At 41.8% G+C, this 25,859-nt stretch overlaps 1 protein-coding gene across 12 annotated transcripts in view; it reads left to right on the plus strand.

Moving 5' to 3' along the window:
* NAV2 (neuron navigator 2) overlaps nt 1–25,859 on the plus strand; it is a 770,363-nt gene that overhangs the window by 546,248 nt on the left and 198,256 nt on the right. The window lies entirely within an intron of this gene.

Raw genomic sequence — 25,859 nt, forward strand, 5'->3', positions numbered from 1 at the left:
CACTTGGAGGAATTGTTCTAATGACATCAGTAAGTTAAATTAGAATTTCATTATTCTGTCAATAAGTCACAAAAATATTTCAACATTTAGTCCCAATTTTTAAAAAATATTAAGAGGGACTGTAAACTAGTTCAACCATTGTGGAAGTCAGTGTGGTGATTCCTCAGGGATCTAGAACTAGAAATACCATTTGACCCAGCTATCCCCATTACCGGGTATATACCCAAAGGATTACAAATCATGCTGCTATAAAGACACATGCACACGTATGTTTATTGCGGCACTATTCACAATAGCAAAGACTTGGAACCAACCCAAATGTCCAACAATGATAGACTAGATTAAGAAAATGTGGCACATATACACCATGGAATACTATGCAGCCATAAAAAATGATGAGTTCATGTCCTTTGTAGGGACATGGATGAAGCTGGAAACCATCATTCTCAGTAAACTATCACAAGGACAAAAAACCAAACACCACATGTTCTCACTCATAGGTGGGAATTGAACAACGAGAACACATGGACACAGGAAAGGGAACATCACACACCGGGGCCTGTTGTGGGGTGGGGGGAGGGGGAGGGATAGCATTTGGAGATATACCTAATGTTAAATGACGAGTTACTGGGTTCAGCACACCAACATGGCACATGTATACATATGTAACCACGTTGTGCACATGTACCCTAAAACTTAAAGTGTAATTTTTAAAAAAGGGAATTAAAAATTGTAACAGGCAACTTTTCAAAACCCATAGAGCACTTTATGCTTTGTAGGGAAATCCTAAAGAATTTATCTTAAAATCATGCCCCCTCCTACCATCATCACTGAATTTAGTTCTGGTTACACAGAACAACCCACTGAGATATGAAGCTAAAGAAAAAGTGATAGTATATAATACTTCTTAGCTAGAAAAGGCCCAGAGACTCACATGAAATTCATTCACTTGTTCCATAAGGTGGTGGCCAAGTACACAGTTCATGTATAAAAAACAAAAATATTCCTGAACAGCAACATAACCTACTAGTTTTCCCAAAGACTGATCTCAGATTTTGCCTGTGAGGTTTGGAGGAAAGTCTGCAGAACCTTTAGGAGAACCTGCAAGTTGTTTGTTGTATCATCATTGCCATCATGGTTAGATTTGCCTTTGATTTCCTTTTCTCTCTCCTGCAAGCAGCAATGAGCCACAGCTGTGCCTGACCTGTGATATATATGTGAGCAGATTTGCCCTTGAAAAGTCAGTGTCCAGAGATGGTCAAGGATGCAGGAAGACTACTCACTTCTGTTGACTCCAAGTGGCCCTAGGGCTCCAGACCAGAATCACAGATTTTCAGGGGCAAAGAAATAGCTGTCTTTTTAAATATTTGTGATATGTGTTTTCTCTTCCTGTCCTCTCTCATCCTTTGAATGAATTAACACTGCCTGGGATCTAGTACATTTCTAAAGTATTTGGTCCATATTATGAATTTGAAAAATTTGGTATTCCTAGACTGACTTACATGCATATAGAAGATACTTTCTCCTGAATAATACGGTTTTCTTCATTTTACAGAAAGCACATCTTGATTTTCGTTACAAAAATAATGGAAGATATTCAAACAACATAGAAATGTATTCAAAGACAAAGAACCCTACATAGCCCCACCTCCTAGATTAGCCACTGTTTATCACTTTGTTTATATTATTCCATATTTTATGCACATATGATCACATTTTGACAGATAAAATTTTCTTAGAAAGTGCTTTATAAGTAATTATTCTTCAGAAGCTCTGTACCCGTACACACATTCATATTACTTTCAAAATCTTTTAAATGAAATCATGAAGTCATGGACAGCCTTTCTCGTTTGTGCATATAGGTCATTCTTTCTTCCTAATAGTCACATAATATTCCATTGTATGGACTTACCACAATATCATTTAATCACTTTCATTTATGTTGTTTCCAATTTTTTGATGTTTTAAATAGTACTGAAATTAATATCCTTGTATGTTTTTTACATGTATATAACCATTTCAGTGGAATTGCTGTATCAAAGGGTATGCATAGTTTTCTTAATACTTCCAAATTTTGCTCCCAAAAGATTATACCTATTTATATACCCATCAACAAGATACGAGAGGGCTACTTTCTCTACATACTTGATAGCACTTTTATCACTGTCTTCAGCAAAAAATACTTTCATTCTTTTGAAATGAGGCAAATTATTTTAAGAAGCTGAAATAACAAGACCATTTGATAAAAACTGGACTTGTTTACTGACACTGCTTTGACAACCAGTTGCCTTAACATAGTACAAAAAGCACTTGAGTTTGAGGTCAAACTTTCTACTCTCAAGATACTTCTCCAGACTCAGTTTCCCCTCTGTGAGTCTGAGGTCCTCCATCACTAAACCACCGTGAGGTGTGAATGAATTCTTCAGTTGGCGCTGGCTATTGCACCTCATCTGATGGGAGCGCCATCCGTGATCCATGCTTTCTGGTGGGTTTCCTCCTCTAGTTTTTGTTCTGTGTCATTCCCTTCCTCTTTGTTCACTCCTTGTCATGAGCAGAAGAGAAGAGCCAGACATGGCTCGAGACAGAATTTTATAACCTTCAGCACTATGTCATGTCTGAGTAACTTTGGGGCCATTGATTTAGAATCTCTATAAACATGTCACTTTATGGTTGGCAAACCAAGTTATTTATCTGAGCTGGTGATTAGATGTAACCATGGAAAAGTTGCCCACGTCCTGCTATTAACCAGGATTCTGACATAAAATTACAGGTTAGACTAGATGAAATTAATTCAGTCATCCAAGTCATGCAGACAAAAATACAGTTGGGGTGGCCTGTTTCAGGTTACTTTCTTCATTTGTTCATTTCATCATCATTTATAGAGCACTTACTATCTGTCCAGCACTGGACTGGTTGTCGTGACAGGCAGAATTGAGACACAGACTCTGCTTCCCAGGGACTCACAGTCTCAGGGAGGAATGATGCTCACGTGTTCTATAATAGAGAGAGGCTCAAAGTTGTGAGGAAAAAGATGAACATAGCTGGGAAGACTCAGGGAGGACTTCCGAGAAGTGATATCATTTGTATTGATTTCCATTTCAAAATTTTTGCTTAGAGAAAAGGAAGGCTGGGAAAGAATGACTTGTCCTACCCTTTCTGATCTGGGTGTTAATCTGACAGCAAATCTGCTGGGTTCACTGTGTTATTCAACTCACATTCTATGGAGGGCTTGTAGAGTGTAAACTTCTGCAAGATTATTTCTGTGGTGGGGTAGGGCCTCCCTTGGTCTTTGTCATTGCTGGAGCTATTATCCCAGGCCAGGGAGAGCTTAGGTGTCGGTTGGTTAGAGTGGGTGATAGCCATCTTTTTTTGGGAATCAGCTGTGATGTTATTATGACCTTCTAGCTAGAACCCATAGTTGTCAAAGGGCTTAGAAAGCCAACCTAGAGGTGTGAACCAAGGTGGCATCATTGAATTTAAAGAATTGTCTGGGATATTGCCTGGAATGGAACTCAGTGACCAGTTAGACCACCTGTTGAGGCTAAGTAGGCAGGATGGATTAGATGCTGCCAAATTTAGGGACTTCACAGATCACTGGAGGAATAAACAAGAAGTTGTATCAAAGTCTTGGGGCCAGTGTTCAGTTATCTCAGGAGAGGAGTTTTGGGGCCTTGCAATCAAAGAGAAAGCAAGTACTGTGAAGGCAGACCACCGCGTTTGAGTATTTGCTCTGCCGCTTCCCAGAAGTATGGCTCTGGCCAAATGTCATGGTCACCAATGCATCTGCTCAGGATGACCCTCAAAAGACCATCACAGGCCATGCTTAGCACCATTCTAGTGCTGTACCCCTGCATCCCCAGGTAACAGCTCAGGTGTGAGGTAATAAGACTTGAATAGGGCAGGTGCACAAGTCCGTCCAGCTTAAAAGTCACATATCCCAAGGGAGTATGTAACAGCCCCATAAGTATAAATTCTAGGGTTCCCACAAGGATTAGGCCCAATCAGTTGTCATAGAACTCAGAGAAGCTCAAAATGATGGTGTCCTCAGGAAGTATTTATACCTCATTTATGGTTTTTCCCATCCAGATGTGTCATTTTTACCATAAGCAATGTGCTTAGTAATATAGTGGGCATTCTGTCTTTATCACATTTCCAGGGGAACAGTTAGCAAGTTAATCCAAGGTCAAATTCTCATCCAAAAGAGGGAAGGGTTTTGTTAATCCTTTTCCAACAGCAAGTTATCTTACCTCTCAGAGATTCAGTTGATTTATCTTTGAAGTGGCAACAGGCTTCTATAGCCCTAATGTTGGGAGAAAGTTAGATGTGAAGCATTCTTTCTCATTTTTTGCATAATCCAATTAAAACTCTAGACTGTTGTCTCTCAAGGTGTGATTCATGAGCCATCTCATCATCCCTTGAGGTAATTGCTAAAAAGACAAATCCCCAGGCATTACAAACTGAGGCCTTCTAATTCATATTTTTGAATAAAAGCCTAGAAGTTTACATTTCACACCCACGAGATCTTAAGGCACTGGAGCTTGAGAACCCTAGTTTTAGCAGGACTTCTTGGTTACCTTTAAAAGAGAACACCGCCTGCCGGGCATGATGACTCACGCCTGTAATCCCAGCACTTTGGGAGGCGGAGGCAGGAGGATTACTTGAGGTCTGGAGTTTGAGACCAGCCTGGTCAACAGAGCAAAACCCTGTCTCTAATAAAAATACAAAAATTAGCTGGGTGTGGTGGCGTACGCCTGTAGTCCCAGTTAAGTGGGAGGCTGAGACAGGAGAATCGCTTGAACCTGGGAAGCAGAGGTTGCAGTGAGCCGAGATCACACCACTGCACTTCCTCCTAGGCAACAGAGCGAGAAAAGAGAACACTCCCTTTTAATTGCCCTTTAATTCTCAGCAACTACTTTGTAGTACATTGTTATGGGGAATGGAGGTAATATAGTAAGACACCCAGACAAATGCCTAGCACATAGCAGGAGATTAATAAATGGGGAATCATTTAAATGTATGTATACATTTTGTCATATACATATTGAAATTTATTCTGAGAACCAGCAACTTACACTGGGTAGACTTAACTACTTGCATAGGTCTTACTTTCTTTTGGCTTTGTGCTATTGCCTCACTAACCTTTAGCAAAGTTCTTTCTTGCATTTTTCATTTTTACATTTTCATTGCTGTCTTGTTTCTGCTGAGCTAACAGATTCTTCCTTAGACTGGCAATATTAAAAAGAAAGTGTCCCTTTGAGGTCTAAATAGGGGAGCAGAGGGAATACAAGACAAAGAGGTGCTCTGAGGGAGAAGTTGGCTCACCTTGCCCTAGCTGGAGAATCACCTTTTGGCTCTTTGTCTCCTTGGCACTTGCAGAGCTTGGTGGTACTTTATGTGGAGGAGAGCACTGTCCTGTTCAGAGGAAGGGCGAGCACTATTAAAGCTGCCTAGAGAGGCACCTGAGTGATGTGCCCAACTGCCCTTATTCCACCCTAGCTTTTGTCCTTAACCTCAAGCATTACAGTCGAACATCAAGGTGAAAGAAATTGTATCCGGTGCAGTCTTTCGCCCCCTTTGGGAGTCATTTTCTTGATCTACTGTGTAATTTAAAAGAGTCTTCAGAAGAGGAGACACAAAAATCCCTCTAATGTGTGAAACTAATAACCTTTAATACTGAAGCCTTCCTTTTTTCACAGAGAAGAAGAATGCCACCATGTTTGTTTGTCTCTAAATATGGATACATTTCAAAACCAATGTGTGAACTTATGGTTCTGCTATATAACCTTTCTCTAAAATACAATAAACCTGGCTTTTTGTAACAGGGAGTAGAGAAAAAGAGAAAATAAATCATTTGGAAAGATGAACGATCTATTTGATTAGTCTTGTCTCAGGAATTGAAAATGACTAGTTGATGTTCATCCGATCTTCAGATGATAAATCTCAGCATTTCTCTTGCTTCCATCTGTTACGAGGAAACTATCACACATACATGAATTCAGTTTCATTTCAAGGATCATTGGGAGGGGGAAGTATTTACATTTCTGGGTGCTCTCATAATAGTCATTTTTATCAAGCTCTCATCTGTAGTCAGGACTTAGTTTAGTCATTCCTTAGTTTAAGGTCCTCTTTAAAAGTCTATTTCCTCCAAGTTTAGGTATTTGACAGTGTTCAACAGCATGAGAAGATACATACATTTTGGGATAAATGAAGCTAACATTTCTGTGAGCATATGTAGCCCATGTTCACAATGTGAAGTGCAAGCATGGAGTGCTGGTCAGAATGAGGAGAGAGACCCTGAACAGTAAAGCCTGGCAGCTCATGTAGCTGCAACTACTTACTGAGGAGTTTCTTGTGAATGTGCACTTGGCTGCCTCTCTGGGCCGAGGACATGACATCCTCAGGCTTCAGTGACTCTCGCAAATAAAGTGCTTGTTTCTTAGCTGCAGCTTGCCTTTGTGATTCCATCAACGTGTGCATTTCATTGGGATACCAGTGTGTAGCCCACGTGCCAGGGAGCCATCTTCTCCTGATGAAGGTATCGGGGTTGCAATGAGAATATCTGAGACAATGGTCATGGTTTATCTACTTGGTGGTGAGAGTGACACATGGGCCATTTGCAGGTGTCACACACTGTGGACGAATGGTCATGCTACACGGTGGTTTGTGCCAAGGCCTCATGGACACAGTTCACATTCTTAGTGTCCTAGGAGCTCCTGCCATGATTCCTTAGCAGTGGTTATGCTAGTTTTTATGATGGCAAGGCTCCCCAAACTTTGTGGACAAAGCACAGATAACAACTGCTGATGGAAATCAATGGCCTGGCCTGCTTCCTTCATAAGAGCAAAGGTAAAGGCAGCCTCTTAACATCTAATGCTCCCTTGGCCTTTTTCAGAGTTGGAGAATCACAGCATTCTTCTCAAATGTGGAGTGGGAAATCTAAATGTGGAGTGGGGAAGCTATAATTACATAGCTTGGAAAAAGAAAAGTTTAAGGAAAAAAAAAAGTCCTTTGGCTCCAGGACAGCCTAGGACTGTAAGTCACTGCTGCCCCCTACTGCCCAAGTTTTGTGTGTGTTTCCTAGAGGATCCTTGGTTTCTAGCCTGGCATTCTCAGGCACTGTGCTTGGGAGGATAATAACTTGCAGACTGTCTAAAAGCTTTCTTCCAGACAGGGCCTCCCCACATTTGTTTCCTCAATTTAGGAGAATGTATGTGAAGTGGAGAAAACCCACAGTGTGGGTGTGATCAGGTTCATGTGGCCTAGTGGAAAGACTTTCTCTTGAGTGGTGAGGAACTGACAGCAGGCCTGAGCTAAAATTGGTCTTCACAAAGCTGTCCACCCACTCACGTGGGCAGGCAGCCAGCTGGTGGATTCAAGGATCAGGTTTAGCCCTAAGGAGAAGGATTTTTGAAGGCACTAGTTGATTTTTGCTGCAAAAAGGGTATGCTAGATTTGGTTCCATTTTTAAGAGGCAAATAATTCTAAACCAGACTGTATAGTGTGGAATAAATGATTCTCTCCCTTATTTATTATACATTCGTGTACTTGGAATTCAGTCCTTCATATATTCATGTGTCTGAGGTTATTTATTGAATGTCTTCTATGTACCAAGCATTATGCCAGTCACTGAGTATTCAAAAGTGAAAAAGCAGATTATTTCTGCCTGCATGGAACTTAAAGTCTGATGGAAGAGACAGTAAACAAATGCAAACAGTATCATTACATTTTGTGGTAACTGCTCTTATTAAAAAAAAGAGGGGTACTATGAATGAACTTAATTCTCTGGATTAGGTAGAAACTTAATTCTCTGGACTAGGTACAACCTCTTCAGGGTGAGACCCATAGCCAAAGTTTGCAGGGTCCATTGTGCCCACGATCCCCATTCTCCCACACAATGGTTGGAAATAAAGGATGTTTTTGAAAACAGTTTTATGGACAGAAACCAGTTCCCTTGCACAAATGAAGATCTATATCCTGAACTAGCTTTTTTCTTCTCTCTCTGGACATAGGGAGTAAAAGTAAAAAAAATACAGGGAGGCAAACTTTGGCTCCATATGTATATTGTGAAAAGAGCTTTTCACATTTGTCTTCTCACAGTTGAATAGGCTCTCTTGAGAGTAGTGAGTTCCCTGACCCCAGAGGTATTCAAATAGAGGCTGGATCATCACTTGCTAGGGATGCTACAGGTGAGGTTTCTTACAATAGCCGGTAGGTTGGAATAGATTTTCTCTAAGATTGCTTGCAAATCTAGCATTTAATTACCCCAGGCAAGGGTAAAGTTGGTGTGATTTGTTCTGGAAGAGTCTCCTCCACCTCAGTAATTTCACACATATCCCCACAGTTTATTAGAGTTCCCAAAACCCCACCTTTGGATTGGTTCCCTTAAAAGTATTCATTCATTCCAAAAATGCGCTTTATTTTTGAGGGTGCTACTTGTACTCTAGGATTCATTTGTATGCTGGAAAAAGACTGCATCTTATGTGGATATGCCTGTGTGCATTTGTGATGACCTCTTTTACTCCATTCACATTCTTGAGAAGATTTCTCCCTTAACTTCACTTAAATTGTCTTGAACTTGCCAAGTTCATGCTCAGAGGCCATCAGAGAGTTCACAGGCAAGGATGGGTGCCACACAGAAGAAATCATGGCTACTTCATGAGAAGTCGCATGTGTGGTTTCCACCATTTAACACTTGGATAATTCCTTGCCCTCATCTAAGAGCCAGATAGGAATGTTCATGCAAATTATTTTTTTTAAAAATCTATTTCACTGACATGCTGTAGGGGGCAGTATTCATTAAGGAAAACCAGGGACAGAGTCCAGGAAGAGCCAGTAATTTCGACCTCGTAGGGAAGAAACTGGGCCCTATTTTTAACTATTCCTGTATACTAGAGACTCATTCAGTCTGTCCTGTTGTTCGTGCATGAATGAGGCTCTGACCTTCAGTAATGAACCTTCTTAGGGGGCCAGGATTAATTTGGCTTATGTTAAATTCATCTGGCTTGGAGTGAAAACCAGTGAATACCTGTGAGGGAGAGGGACTTTTCCATATAGGACATATGTGCTAGGGCAAGGATTCTTACCTAGGTCACCTGACTCCAAGCTTTTGCTCTTTTAGCCACAATTTGAACCATTTCAGGCTCATACCTTCCAACACAAGTAGTGTTTACCTCCCCCAGAACATCTTCAAACCTGTTACTGCCTAGGAAATAGATAATAATAAAACTTGTGGGAGCAAACCTTTTTTTGGACCCTCTCATCTTGATAAGTTTGGTGAAGCAGGTGCCTTACTCACCCCTATCTTCCCAGCCCCTCAAAATGAATGGTTTCAAATCATAGCCACGTATGATTTCTTACAAGCCCAAGGCTGACGGGACGGTCTTGCTAAGGTGCACCAGCTTCAGGGGGTCTCGGCTGGGCCTGCTCCTATGTCTGAGGGCATCTGGCACATTGACTGCATGCTGGCTGATCTGTAATGGCCTCAGGTGAGACAACTCAGAATTCTCTACATGGTCTTTCATCTCCCAGCAGTCTGGTCTAAGCTATTCTTCTGGTGGTAGGTGAGTGCCAAGGCAGAGAGTTGAAATGTACAAGGCCCTTTGAGGCCTAAGCTCTGAAAGAGGACACCAGTTTTTGTCTTCATTCTCTTGGCCAAACCTAGTCACGTGACCTGCCCAAATTCTTGTGATTGGGAAACAGATTCCACCTACTGAAGGAGGAGCTGCAAAGTCACATTGCAAAGCGTACATGGCACAGAGAGGGGTGGACACTAGGGGCTGTTTTTGTAATCAATCTACAACAATAAACAGGTTGCACCCAGTGAATTTGTGTTGATGGATTGATTTCAGTTGTCAAGGTAATAGTCTGTTTCCACTGTAGTTGCATGAAAATGAGAATGCACTGAGCTCATTTAAGATGCACTAAGACATACTTGCAGTTTCCTATAAGTTATAGGGGTATGTAGTTCTAAGAACTCACGGGGTAGAGCAGCCAAAGCATCCTTGGTTACCCCAGTCCCATAGAAGGTGTCTCTAAGAAGCAGATGCTGGCAGGTCGGTGAAGGGGCACAAGCACCACTTGCTTTATGAGGCCCCTGTGGCCAAGGAAAGAAGGTAGGAACCAGCTGTTAAAGTAGAACTCTGCAAAACAGGTCTTACTCCACTTGAGCCTGTTCTCCAGCCTTTGGGATTCTTGGTATTCACAGGCCTACACTTCTCTGCTTTCTCTTTCCCACACCAACTGGCAAAAGTTGTTGTGTGATGAAGATGATCCAAATGTCAGACTTGGGCTCAGGACACCTGGGGTCTGGTCCCAGCAACTCTATTTGATGGCTGTGTGGCTTTGATGGGTCATTGAACACCTCTGAACTTCACATTCCTCAGCTCTAAAATGGAAATGAGGATAGCACCAACCACATAAAGTTATTGTATGGTTTCCATGAGATGAAACATACAGAAAAATACCCTAAATTGTGTATATAAGGTTTGTTGAATCAATGATTTCATAAGTGTCCAAAAGTCAGAAATGACTACAAAGGAGAAAGTAACCACAGCAGCTGAACTGAGAACCTCAGAGAGCCAGTTCTCCACTCCTGGTCTGTTGCTTCAGATCAAAAGTCTGAAGCACCCCTGTAGCCACCTCTTCTTGCTCATCCTCCTCTCTCTCTCATAAACCGTGATGAAAAGTGTTTTTGAAAACCAAGGGACCAAGAAACACTGAATGACCTTCACTGAAAGGACAACTTTTAGCAAATGCACACTTGACATAGTTTGGTAAATATCCACCCTGTTATCTTTTGCTCCTGGTGTCTTAGAAATGTCACTTATTGATTCTTGAAATTCCCCCACTGCCACTCATAGGGGGAGGGGGAATTTGAGACAGAAGTATTGATTGAAACTAGCGAACACTGAAAGAAGCATTTGTTAGGTTGTCCTTTCTTTTTTATAAATTGGCTAAAGTAGACGAAAGAAGATACATCTTTTGGCAGAGTTTTAAACAAAAGGAAATTAGCCAATTATATTCCTATAAAACAATGTTTGAAAGTCAGAATTGATTATTTTTCCACAGTGTTTTGGAACAAAGTACTCTGATAGGTGAAGGATCAAAGGACTTTTCTCTGAATATGATTTTATTTTTCCTTTTGTTTTTTATCATCCCTCAGTCTGGGTGCTCTGATTGTCTTAATGCATCCAGACCCACAATTTGCAACTTGCTCCCCCATTGCTGGGGGCTGGTGACTACAGTGTCTTTGGACAGATTAGAGGAAAGACATTGTAGCTGAACTCCCAGGCAGCCCCCAGGAAAGGAGCAGGGAGCTTTCTGTGTTCCCTTCAGTCTGAGCATGCCAAGATGCCCTGGCTCTGGCCTTGTGGTGTTAGTCAGCATTAGCACTTATGATCTTGGCAACCGGAATGGCCACTGCTGGCCGGAAACTGATCAGAACTGTTCAGTCTCATTAAGGAGCCCCTCAGATCACCTTCTGACATGTAACGCTTCAGAAATCATCAAACGGCTAAGGTAGAGGCTGGCTTCCTTGAAGTCTTTCCAGAGGCTTTGGCATATCTGCCTTTTGGATGAGCTTAACTAAACAGAGAGCTTTTGAGGTCCAGGGTGGGTGTGGGAGCTCTCAGGGCACTGGAAGTAACATTGTGGTGGGGTAGGAGGAGGGTATACTGAGCTTTTCTTGGCCCACCCGTTCACTCCCTCCTTCCTCCCTTAACCTCTTCCTCATCCTCACTGGTTACTCTCCAGCACCAGGAGGAGGAGACATTTTGCAGAGTGCTGGTCTGTATTTAATAAATAAATGCCTCTATCCTCTGCAGCACTGTCCAACGGTACTTTCTGCAATGATGGAAATAGCCTACGCTCTGTGCTGTCTAATGTGGTAGCCACTAGCGCTACATGTGACTATTAAGCAATTGACATGTGGTTAGTGTGGATAAACGAATTTTTAATGTAGTAAATTTTAATTCATTTAAATGGCCACATTTGCTAGTGGATATGGTATTTGACAGCACAGCTCTAGAAAATTATTCATTGAGCAGCCAGTGAGTCTGCTGCTGAAGTCTGTCATTAAAAAAATGTCATTCTAGACACAAAAGGCCAAATATTGTATGATTCCGTTTATATGAAATCTCCAGAGTAGGCAAATCTATAGAGACAAAAAATAGATTAGTGGTTGCTAGGGCTGTGGGGTGGGAGTAGAGGAGGGATGAGGAGTGGCTAGAGTTTCTTTTTGATGTGATGAAAATATTTTAAAATTAGATTGTGGTGATGGTTGGAGAACTTCGTGAGTATGAGGATACTAAAAACCATTGAATCACTCTAAATGCATGAATTTCATGGTATGTGAATTATATGTCAATACAGTGGTTTTAAAAATGGCTTTCTGTTCATGCCATATTCAAGTAGATGTTATAACTCTAGCTCTTCTACCCCAAAACATTAATGGTTAAATGTCTCCCCTTTCTTGGACCTCAGTTTCCCCTCAATAAAAAAAGTGTATTGATTTTGCATGAAGGATACTAAAGGAAAGAATTTCTGGTCCCACTTTCCCTGTATATATTTAATTTTAATCTAGTTCATATGGAATGGGACTGTGTGTACCCCCTCCTTTTGAGACCCCAATTCTAGACAGTGCCCCATTCCAGGAGTACCCAGGCAGTAAACGGAGCATTGACGCAGGTAACTGGCCACCCCACTCTGGCCATTCCCTCTGGAACCACAGCATAGATAGAAGGCCTTTGGTGCTGGCCTAGGAATTTTAAGTAATGCCTGAGACATTTATCTTTCTGCCTCTGATCCAGATAAAAACAGATTGTAACTTTGAGTTGTCAATTGATCCTAATGCACAGAAACCACTTTCTATACCCTCAGTGAGCAAAGACCCTGGCTGGGGAAGAGGTGGGGAGTTGGGAGTAGGAGGAGATTCCTGGCTGTAAAACATCTCATGGTTTTCTGTGGTTTGTGGTCCAGGGGTCCTGTGGAATCTCTCTGGGAAGCACATTTCTTCAGGAGCAAGCTTGGTCTTTCTCTTCTCCCACTTCTCGGCTGCTCTTTTTGAAATCAAAAGCCTGCCATAGGGTTGCAAATTAATGACATCAGACGAAGTAATAGTTGCCATCATGTTCCTCCTCCTCCTCTTCATCACTATCCTAAAGCCTTCCATGTGTGTCAACAACAGATGTTACAAACGCCTGCCTTATAAATAACTTTATAAAGTTTATTATAGTTTTATAACTTTATAAAGTTATTTATAAGGCATATATAATAACTTATATAATTGCTTATAATATAGGTGAGGAAATGGACTGTGAATAGAAAGGGGGCACTGAAACAGTAACAACAAAGAAAATGGTAACAGTCACTGCCCATCGTGGGGTGATTGAGTTATTATGTGCCTGGAGGTGTGTTAGGTATTTTGCATACATAGTCTCATTTAATCCCTCACATCACTACTAGAAGTGTCAGTAGTAACATCTCCATTTTATAAAGAAACTGAAGTTCAGAGTGATTAAATAATGGGCCTACATTATGCAGCTAAGGGCCAGTGTTGACATTTGAACCAGAATCTGCATCATTGCAAAGCTAATATTTTGCTTTTAACCCTCATGCTATCATACAAGCTAGTTTTTACTAAATTCACTAATCATTGAGCCCCTCTTTTACGTTAAATGCTGTACAAATTGCTGGAGGTGCAACTATGAACAAAACCAGCCAATGCCAGATGAGTGGTCCAGGCAGTCAGAGTCATGGAAATTCAGAGAAGAAAGTGGAAGCTTAGGGACTGGGAGAAGGTAGGCAAGGAGAGTTCATATAGAATTGGAGCTTAAAGGAAGAGTATGAAGTTCTTGAAAAACTGTATAGGGACACTCTAAATCAGAGGCGCCCTGGAGTTTGTTTTCTGACATATCAGCATGTTAAGAAAAAAAGATAACTAGCCAGGCGCGGTGGCTTATGCCTGTAATCCTAGCACTTTGGGAGGCTGAGGCAGGCTGATTGCCTGAGCTCAGGAGTCCAAGACCAGCCTGGGCTATGTGGTGAAACTCCACGTCTACTAAATACAAAAAATTAGCCAGGCGTGGTGGTATGTGCCTGTAATCCCAGCTACTCGGGAGGCTGAGCCAGAAGAATTGCTTGAACCTGAGAGGTGGAGGTTGCAGTGAGCCGAGATAGTGCCACTGCACTCCAGCCTGGGTGACAGAGCGAGACTCTGTCTCCAAAACAAAATAAAATAAAAAAATAACCAAACACCATATGTAAAAATATCATGATAATTTGAACTCATTTTTATGAGGACAATGATCACTTCTCCCCCAAAATGCCCTTAAGTGTAAGGTAATGCTTAATCCCTGTCTCATTGGCTTTTACAGTGTCATCATTTTGCAAGCACATTTTTTTTTTTTTTTTGGTCTTGATTTCATTTAGGGCAAGGACAGGGCTCAGCAAATATTTGTGAGCTGGAAGTGAACTGCAGCCAACTCTGTTGGCTATATGGTGCCTGAAATCCCCGCATGTGCCAGATGCTGTGCTTGGAATAGGGACAGGACACGTAGCACGGAAACAGACACTTGTAATATCCTGTGATAAGTGTCTATAGGACATTTATGTCTGGAAGGAGCATCCAATCCAATCTTGGAGGAGTCAGGAAGATATCCTGGAAGAAGTGAGGTCTAAGCTGAAAGGTGCATTAGCTATATAGAATAAGGAAAGCGTATTCTAGACAGAACAGCATGTCCAAAGTCTAGGTGGTAAAAGGGGACATGGCATGATAGAGGGAAGTTGAGTGTGTATATGTGTGTAGGTGTCTAAATGAAGTAGGAAAAATGACTTTCTCAATTCTACCCAGCAAATTGGTGCTAGACTCCAAGTTTTATGAGGGCAGGGAGCATGCCTGTCATATTCAATAAATCCTTGTTGAAAGAATTGAGAGGATGGTGGCCAAAATGGGATCAGAACCCAGGCTTTCTGAATCTCTTTGGTGTTGAATCCTGTCACCTCACTCTAAGAATTCTTCATCAGTTCCAAATTGACCTCAGACAGCGGATGACCTAGAATGCCCACCCAAGCCAGTCAGGGCAGAAATCAAATTCTTGGTGGGTGACAGAGCTGCAGCAAAGGCGGAAAGACTCCAAACTTCTGCCCAAGGAGCTTTGCTAATAACTTGGTTGACTTACAGCGAAAGGGAGAGCGCATCTTGATCCAGTGATTGGTTTATTTGTGGACATGGGGAAACCTGATAGAGCTCTGTGGTGATGAAGTTCTGGGCCACCTAAATTCTAGTAGGTTTCAGCATCTGTTAGCAAAAGGCAGCCCTCAACCTTTGAGAGCACAAGTGGTAACATCTGCAGCCACTCTAGCGATTCTAACTGGCAAAAATGATGGATTGCAGGCATTTCATCATTGAATTTCTACTAGGTTACATCCTGACTTAATCTTTTGGTGCTTACATTCTAATTTTTAAGCAGAATGTCTGTGTTTGGTAGTAGTTCTTCAACTTTATCTCATTAAATAAAGTTTAGTGAACTGCCAAAGACAAGATGAGCTAGGGCCAATGTTTTTGAAATAGAAAAAATGGAAATGGAATTTACATCTGGACTCTAGGACACTTTGCTGCTTCATTTGCAGAATAAGAGCAAAAAAGTGATTCTTGTACGTTTCTATATCTCTTGCAAAAGTCCTCTTTGCTTTCAAACACCCACAGCTTTGAGCAAATGTTTACATTCCACTTAAACACATTTGGACTTTAATGTCTGTGCTGCTGATTACCAAAATGTTAAATAAATGAAACAGAAAATAAAATTTGTTTCAATGTAATATTTTAGAATGCCTGACACCCCTTACCCAGCCCCATGAGACTGGTCACTGTTGATCTTTGTGTCCCCATAACTGGCACAAAACAGAGATGCATTAAATGAAGGAATGCATTCTTTAGAGTTCATGTCGAATACTCATTGTCATGAAGACCATCCTTTAGTGTAACTGGAAACCCTCACCCTTGGGACCATGTCCTTATAGGCATGTTTCTTCTTCTAACCCTGATGTAAATTTCCAAGAGACCCAGACTGTGCCTTATTTCTCTTTACACCCAGCTAACCCCTCTGAGGAACATCACTGTATGTATACATTTTGCTCATCCAGTGTGTTTGCTTACAGACTGACTTCCCTAAGCTGAAAACTTACTGCAATTCAGAGAGAAACTAGATTGAACAGAACCTTTTAGTGCATTGTGTTACTAAAGGCAGGGTTAGGGCATGTAATCTGAGTTGTCCAGGGAAACCCATGCATTCCTGGCTGCTATTTTAAGACTCTCCTCCTAATAAACTGATATCCTTCAGGTTTATTTGGTTTAACTCCTGCTCTGGCAGTTTGGCTTGTTTCTGTGCCTCAGAGTCGCCATGAAAGCTACTCCTCCAGGATTACAGCTGGACAGCTGCAGAATCGCTGGCATTTTTCTTTCCTTAACTCTGTATTGACAGCAGGTTTGAATCACTCTGTCCTGTTTTGTATAATATAACCAGGTCAGAAATCATGTGAAAAATAATTAGGGTACCTAATTTGATCTCATTTTCAGCAAAAGAGAGGCATTGCCTGGTACATTTTGTATTTTTTGTGTTTGCAGCTTTATTAAGAAAATAAAAGGACCTCCCTCTTCTGCCCTTCTATTTCCTGCTAATTAGCATGAGAGTGTGGGGGAGCCTTTCCCAGTCTGTAATATCCCATCAGCCCCACATCCTTGTATGTTGTCTTGTAGAAACCTGTCTGCTCATTCCTTCACTGTTGGCCACCCCAGTTGGTCTTATCTTCCTGTCAGCTGGGTTTCTGGCTAGCTTTCTTAAGCTCACACCAATCCCTGGCAGAGCTCCTCTTCATACAGAGAGAGGCAGAAATCCTGCAAATTGTAAACTAGCAAAATGTACAAATTTAGCCAGAACTGTCTATGTGTGCCCCTGCCCGGTTATAAGCCAAATTCATGCCGTGCCTTTGCCTAAGAGGATGAGACTTCGAGGCACAGAGAGAAAGGAGGGAGGCTGTCAAAACTCTGGTTCCAGATCTGCTACTAATTCAGAGTGACGTTGAGTAGCAATCACGCACTCTGGGCCTTAGATTCCTCCATCGCACTAGCTGACCTCAGTGCTTCCTTTTAGTTCTATGTACTTTGATCACACGATAGTTACCTGATGGATGGCAACTAGCTCTACGCCTTTCTTATCCCTGTGCCTACCTTAGTCTCCTATAGGGTCCGCATAGTCTCCAAAAACTACTACAACTCTGGGTAAAACCTTGTCTTGGCAAAACCTAAGCAAAGGCTTGATCCATGGAAACTGCCTTTAACTTAGACATCAGCTGTGGACTCCACGAGCCAGTGTTATTGCTGGAGTCAGCTTCTACTAGCACATCAGAGCGAATTTTTTAATTTTCAGGAGTTTTGCAAGCCTGTTGATGTCATGCTGGTAGCTAGACATCTGCCATAGCAGGAGTATCTACACCACAGGAATTGGCAAACACTATGAATGAGAACTTTTCTTTTTTCCCTCCAGAATCAATTGTTAGTCATTTGCCAGCCATTAAATGTGAATTGGAGAACTCACATGTGGAAGACCCAGTGTCCTTTTTAATCTTTTTGGAAGTGTTTCCTTTTGCTTATTTTGTTTTGTTGGGATAAAGGTGGTGTCACATTACTGTCGGTCACTATTTTTGCCTAGTCTGTTCTGCCGAAATACTTGCACTTACAGGTCATGTATCTTCATTCTCTGTGTAATATCCCTCTCTTACCCATGGGAACCACCCCAAATCATTCTCAGAAAAGTGATACAGGCTTTGGGCATTGTGGACTATTCCTGAATGTTTAGGGCCGTGGAGGGGTTATACGATTGCAATACAAACCGCTTAAAATTTAATATTGTTGTTCCTGTTCTTAAAAGTTCTTCAGCTCCCTTGCCACTTAGAATTTCTCCATGGCCACCTTTTGTTTTGTTCTTAATATTCCAGCCTTCTGCTATATTGTTCAGCCATGCCTCCCTTCTCCTCTCCTTTCTACTTTTCTCCCCTTCTCTCCTCTTTTTATACAGAGAAGTTTATCTCTGTTTTCTTATCTCCTTTCAGAACATACCCTTAAGAGCTTTGTCTTCCACAGTTGGAGTAGCCTGTCCAAGGTTAGTCAAAGTTGGTGCACAGCTTTGCTGCACTAATCCAGTGCATTCATGTGGTACATATTTGTGGAGTCCTGACTTTTTCCAGCCACTGTGCTTTCAAGGAATTCAGTTGATCATGGAGTCCACCAGGATCTGGGTTTTCAGTGGGGCACTGGGGAGAAATCCCCTGTCAGAAGTTATCTCATTTTCGTAAAGGGAAAGATGACTTGTGTTGAGAAGAGGGAAATTGTAGCCAGGTAAACTTCCTTCACATAAAATTTGGAACACTGAATCACCATTTCTCCTCTCTCTTTAATTATTTGAAGACTCTTCACCATGGCCTATAAGACTCCGTGAGCTGTCCTCCTTTTTTTGCTGTGCCCTCCCCTCTCACTGGAAGCTTCTGCCATATCCAATAGTATGTGTTTTCATGCAAAGGCCATACTCTCTTATAATCAGCCTCTGCCACTGCAGCTTTCCATTTGAAATGCATTCCACTTTCCTCATCCTTCTTCCCACCAAGTTTCTAACTCATCTTTTATGTTTTAGGTTAGATTTTGTTTCCTCTAGAAATCTTTCCCTGACCTCTGGAGATTGAGTTTGAAGCCCCTTCTCTGAGTTCTCCTGCACCCTATTCTACTCTCTAGTTGTCCTCCCCAGGTTCCATGGTTATCTTGTTGGTCCTTCATGAGCAGGTGAGCTCCTTGAGGTCAGGGACTGAGCCTCATTTTCTTCTCTCTCCATTGCCATTACAGGACTTGGCATACAGAGACATTAAAGTATTTGTTAAGTACTTTAATATTTGTTGGTATAGTGAATAAATGAGTGAGCTATAGAGTAATTATTTACAGCTCAGACTCTGGAGCCACACAGATGTATACCTGTCATCTGACATTGGACAAGCTACTTAGTCTTTTCAAGCCTCGGTTTCCTCATCTGTAAAACGGGGGTATAGCAGTATCTACTTCATAGGGTTATTGTGAGGAGTAAATTAGGTGATGCAAGTACAATACTTAGCATAGTGCCTTTTATACAGTATATACTTAATAAGTTATTAAACTATTAATGATTAAAATCATGAAGAGCAAATGAAAGGGAAATAAACTAATGTTTTTGGTATATGTACCAAAAACCAGTAACATCCACCATTTAACTGGAAGATAAATTATCCTGTTCCCAAATATCTTCCAAGGCTATACCTGTCATTTTCAGTACCAGATACTAATGTTCAGCAATGCAGCCCAAAGCATCACAGAGTTTTCAGTTAGACCCAATTTTACTAAGAAAGAGAAATAGAATAACATGCTTTTGAGGAAAAAAAATAAAATCAGTATGCATTAATACGTAAAAGTTGCTGTTGCTGTTAACTGGCTTAAATAGAAAATATGGCTAACTAGAACATCTCTTTTCAGTTTAAAGGATTTCCAATTAGTGTCTTTGCAGTAACAACTGTGTTAAATTGATCTAATTGTGTCTGTCTAACCCTCATGCATGCATTCACTCACTTTATCAAACAACATTTATTCTGTATCACATACTGGAGATAAAGAGATGAATGAAACAGAGCCCCAGGCTTTAAGGACTTGATATTCTGGAGCAAGGGATAGCAGACTTTCTTTTAAATGGCCGGACAATAAATATTTTGGACTTCAAGGGCCATGGGGTCTCTGGTGCAGCTATTCAATATGTAAATGAATGAGTACAGCTGTGTTCTAATCAGATTTTATTTACAAAAATAGGTGGGGAGCTGGATTTGGCCTTCAGGCCCAGGCTTACTGGCCTTCATCCTAGAGGAGTGAGTTAAGTCTGCAGCAGGCTACTGATAAGTACAGAGGGCCAAAATCTGTGAAGGATAGAGAATGGGGAGATGAGAAGACAATGGGTTAGGAAATGGGTTATGGAACTGGGGGTACTTTGAGAAGTAAAGGAGAACAACTAAGGCCAGGAGGAAGAAATGCATGGCTATCCCTTGATGCAGAAGCAGGCAATGCTGGTGTAACTAAGAGATCAGGTGTCCTGGATCAGCCCTGCCCAGCCTAGATGCTTCAAGAACCTACCTGCCTTCTGGAGATCTGATTGGACAGTATGGAACCTGCCTCAGGATTTCTGTGAGTTCCCATGAGGTGCTGCCTCCAGCCTTTCTGTAAAGGTGGTTTCTACTCCACTCCCACATTCTGACCAAGAAGCCCACCTCCTTGCTGGTTTCCAAGAGATACGCATTCACAGCAAGCATTTCATATTTTTAGTAACTTTTGTGACAGTATATTGTTGAGGGAGGGGGTGTCACAGGGAGGGAAATATTGCACACCCCATGTTCCCTAGCAATTTTCTGCCTTCTGTAAGGCAGTTGCTATTCTCCTAGGGCCTGAGTTTCTGGGCCAGGTGGCTTGTCAAGGAATTGTTCTACTAGAGACAACTCTCCCCTGTAACTGAAATGTCGTTGCCCCCCTTACCCTCACAGACAGTGGCTTCCAAGAAATATTCTGCTATCCCCCTCTCATCTCACATCTACCTCATTTCATAGCTTTGTTCTCACAGGTCTGTTTTTGTTTTTGTTTGAGACAGTCTCACTCTGTCACCCAGGCTGGAGTGCAGTGGCACGATCTCAGCTCACTGCAACCTCCGCCTCCTGGGTTCAAGTGATTCTCCTGCCTCAGCCTCCCATGTAGCTGGGATTACAGGTACTCGCCACTACCCCTGGCTAATTTTGTATTTTTAGTAGAGACAGGGTTTCGCCATGTTGGCCAAGACAAGCTGGTCTCGAACTCCTGACCTCAGGTGATCCGCCTACCTTGGCCTCCAAAAGTGCTGGGATTACAAGCATGATCCACTGCACCTGGCCAGGTTTGTTACTTTTCACAAAGGAGAATGAGACTGAGGCAACAGGCTATAGCTTCCCCATTGGACAGACCTGGATTTGAATCCCACCTCTACCTTCTCCAGCTTTTTGATATCAGGCCAATGACTCAACCTCTCTGAGCCTGAATTTACTGTTGTGTAAAATAGGCTTGATAATCCCCTCTTCAGGGAGAGAACCTGGGTCCATCAAGCCCAGTGCACCTCAGTGTGGAGCTAATGCTGGTTGTCTTTTCCTGCCTTCATCTTCTCCTTTAAGTCCCAAACTGAGAGGATAACATTGCATTTGGGTCTGCCATTCATTTACATCTTTAGTACAAAATGTGACTCTTGCTGGAGAAAGTTTGCCATTTGTCTCAAACTACTGGTATCTGGATTGACAGCTGGGAGTGGTTGGGTCAATAGTCAGTTTGATATTATCTGAAACCATCAACTTTGCTTCTGGCTTGTCAGCCAAATTTGGGGAAAAAATGAGAGTTGAGTCTGCATGCCTGTTTTTTTCCATCATGGACTGGGAGGTGACTTGTAAGCATTCTTCATTGTGGAAATAAATTCACGACGTGCAACTGAATGAAAAAAGTATATGCATGCTGGGTGAGCAGAGAAGAACAACATTCTGGTTCAGTTATATGTCCCATTTTTCATTATGCTTGGGTGGAATAGATATGCCCCTGGAATTCCTGGTTATGATTAGTATCATGAATGTATTTGGCTGACCAGATTTTGCCCTGATCAAGTGCGGAATCTATATATTTTGTTATCTTGAGTTTGATTTTAATCACTAGGCATGGACCCCAGGACATTTTATTTCTTTTTCCTACTTTGTAAAAGGTTTAGTTCTAGAAGTTTCATGCAGTCATTCAGTGACTTGAATGAATTCTTGACTCCCACTTGCCCTCGGACTGAGTTAGGCAACCCCTTTTGTGATCCACAGGTCCGTAAACCAATCATCACGATAGCTTCTTGCTTTGTCCTTCCTTCTGCTTTATGCTCTGTTTCATCCCCAAGACCTGGAACCCCTTGAAGGCATACACCATATATCCATTGCTGTATCCCTAACACCTGGGAAAGTACCTGGAACAGAAGAAATGTCAAAAGAAAAATAAAAGTTGGAAGGATGGGATGAGATAGGGTGATTGGAGAAAAAAACATGCAACGTTGTGGTTATTTTAGGATTCCGAAGAGAAATGTGGCCAAATAACTTTGAGCCCAGTCATATCCCTGGTTCCTGTACATCCAGAATTCATTATTCAAGATGACAAAGATTCTCTGAAACAAAATTTAATAAGCTTGAGAATGTTTAAGTTGGAATAAAACCTCCAAGCTGGTCTGCGAGTGAGCCTGGTTTCCATGTTCTATCTCGTAGCCGTGCACGTGGGTGAGAAGCTCCTTGAGTCCTTGTTCAACAAGGTTCATATGAAGAGCTCTTTGAGCCTTATGGAAACAGAGTAGATGTTGCCAAGAGTGACTGAGTCACCACTCCAGACAGTGAGAACTGTGTGTTTACTGGGCTGCTTCCAGTCAGCCTGGTGAAGTTGACGGGGCACACAGGCCAATGCCTGTAGGGCACAGGGCCCTGGCTCAGAGTGGGAATATGGCAGAGGTCAGCTTGGGCAGGGCCGTGGGAGCCACGTATGAAACTATGGCACTGGAAGGACAGTTCTCCCTTTCTCCATAGAGTTGGGTTAGAGACCTGGTCCCATCTTGCTTATAAAAGAGAATAACGCCACCAAAATTTGGTGTAGCTATACCTTGCTTTAAGAAAGCCCAATATTAGTAGAGAAGAATAAGAATTAATCTCAGGACTTTGCAGTTTGCAGTGTGCTTTCACATCATTGCCCTTTTGCTGCTCATGAGGGAGGAAGAAAGCTTTAGTCACCATCTCCATTTAATAAAGTCCATTGATTAAGAAGAGCATGGGGCCAGACACGGTGGCTCACGCCTGTAATCCCAGGACTTTGGGAGGCCAAGACAGGAGGATTACTTGAGCCCAGGGGTTCGAGACCAGCCTGGACAACATAGTGAGACCCCATCTCTACAAAAAATAAAAAAATTAGCTGGGCATGGTAGCATGTACCTGTGGTCCTAGTTACATGGGAGGCTGAGGCAAGAGGATTGCTTGAGCCCAGGAGGTGAGGCTGTAGTGAGCCATGCTTGCACCACTGCACTCCATCCTGGGCAACAGAACAAGACCCCGTCTCAAAAAAAAAAAAAAATAAGAAGAGCATGGACTTTATTGTTCAAATTCTTACTCTAGCACTTATTAGCCATGACTTGGGCAAGTTGCTAATGTCTCTGAGCTGCAGTAAATCCACTGTATAAGATACTTGCGTGAATTAATGAAATAATTAAATAAACCTGTTAAATTATTATTTATTTATTTGAGACAGTCTCCCTCTTCACCCAGACTGGACTGCAGTGGCTCAATCTCAGCTCACTGCAACCTCTGCCTCCCAGGTTCAAGTGATTCCCCTGCCTCAGCCTCCCGAGTAGCTGGGATTACAGGCGTGTGCCACCACGCCCAGCTAATTTTTTGTATTTTTAGTCAAGACGGGGTTTCACCATGTTAGCCAGGATGGTCTTGATCTCCTGACCTCGTGACCTACCCACCTTGTCCTCCCAAAGGGCTGGGATTACAGGCATGAGTCACTGCGCCCGGCTAAATGAAATTATTTAAAGCACTTAGTACAGTGCCTGGTACAGAGGTGGCATTCAAAAAGTACTAGTTATTAGTGTTAGTTTTATTTTTACTTATGAATAAACTGGAGCTTAGCTAGACTCAAGATTACCAAGCCTTTAAGTTGGACTTGAACCCATTCACAAAGTTCGATGATTGCATAATTCTAAGGGTAGTCTGAATATCACAGAACAGAATAAGATGATTATCTTGGCATTCTTTCCACTTCATTATAATTATCTGATTTTTAAAAGTGTCTTAGCCTTACAAAGAATTGTTAGGATTCCTCTAAATGGGTGCTTCATTTGCAAAACCTCAATCTACCACCAACTTGTCACAGCCAGACCTATTAAATAAAATAAAACAGACACGTGGAGGAAATTGTTTCCTGATTTAGGTGAGTAAAGCTGGTGAGAAGTCTCTTGAGGCATTTTCTATCTCAGTATGTTTCATCTTTTCAGAAGAATTCTGTTTTCCCATTAAGAAGACAACTGTCAGGTGAAAAGGCCCAGAAATCTAGTAGGGCTGTGTGTGGATCAGTCACATCCGTGAAGCCCTGAAATTGTTTGATCTATCTGATACTAAATGTCTGCATTCTTGGCAGAATCAGGATAAATGACTCCTTTTTTTTCTTCTGTTCCTGCACATTTGGCACAATACAATCATAGAGAGTGAATAATAGTCCAATTCAGCTCTCAGTTTCTGCATTGATTCCTCCAGAGAAATATAATAAGCTCGTTCTTTGGTTGGCTCCTGATTTTGATTGACAGAAAAAATAACAGCAGAAAGATTACATTTTGCCAGCATCCTAAATTTTGAAGAACAAAAACCATATTTAAATGACTGCTAAATTGTCTGACGTTCCTATTTTTAAAAAGAACCTCCTGGAGGGAAACATTCTCTTTGTCTTCAGGGAAGGAGTTAAAGGTCAACAAACTTTGTTGTAAAGTTTCTAAAAGCTGTTGACAGAAGTCTTGATGAAAATACTATATCTTGTGCCCAGAGAAAAGCACATATTTTGAGAGTCCTGTTTATTGTCCCTTCTCAAGATGGGGTAGACTAGAAGTGCAACTTACATGTGTGGACTTTGAAATAAAGTTGCCTAGCTCTAATCTGTTCGATCTTGGGTAACTTAACCCCTATGCCTCAGTTGTCCTCACTGGTAAAATGGGATCATTATTACCTACCTCATTGGATTTATAGCACGAATAAAAGAAGTTAAAACAATAAAAATGCTTAGCACTGTGCCTGGCACAAAGTGCATGCTCTGTAAATGTTGAATGTTATCCTTCTTAACATGTGTTGTTAGTAATATTGCTATATATGTGTGTGTGTGTGTATAAATATATTTTGCCATGGAAAATTTTTGTCCAATAAAATCTTAGATGTAAAGAGAGCTGCTCTGGTCGAAGTGGAGCAGAGAATATATAAAAACAGGCTGACTCAATTCCCCTTTTCCACAATTGCTATAAATACTCTCTGACCTCACCCTCTTCAACTGTCCCCAGAATTGCTCCAGGGAACCCGAGGGCTCCTCCTAACACCCACTGCTGTAAGTAATGGGTCCTGGGTCTCTCACTGTCCAAACACTCTTGTTCAGAATGGTCCTGAGTCATGGACTGCTCTGGCAGGTGTTGCTGTAACTTTTTTTTTTTCTTTGCCTCCCAGTGTCTTTGGGCAGAAAAATTGAAGGGAAAGGAAAGCCACCTTGTTCAGAAGAGTTCTTCTACCGTTGCCTTTTCCTTCATTGTCTCTTCTCTAAAGCTGAGGGTCTCTATCATTTTGGCCACTCTTCCTTGAGCATGGTTTAGGGTCATCCTCGTCCTTTAGGGCAAACTATAGTTTCTCAGTGTGTGTTGTAAGATTTGAACTCTATTAACATCTGCTTTTTGAACTTCGGTATCTATTACAGTCACCTGGGGAGCTAGTTAAAACCCCTGCTTTTTGAGTCCTTCCCCAGAGATACTCTGATTTGGTGAGTTTGGAGTAGAGCCAGGGAAGCTATGTTACTTAACAAATTCCAGAGTCCCAAGTTTAGTAGCAGCTGTGGCATTTACTGAATGTGAGACCTTGGAGAAGTCATTACCTGCCCACGGTTCTGTTGCCCGCTTTGAGAAAAGAATGCCTTAAAGTAGCTGACCTCCAAGAAGCCTTTCCAGGTCCAAAATTCTAAGATTTCACCATTCTAGCTG

Source organism: Pan paniscus, chromosome 9 (assembly GCF_029289425.2).
Source record: "Pan paniscus chromosome 9, NHGRI_mPanPan1-v2.0_pri, whole genome shotgun sequence".
NCBI classification, from domain to species: domain Eukaryota; kingdom Metazoa; phylum Chordata; class Mammalia; order Primates; family Hominidae; genus Pan; species Pan paniscus.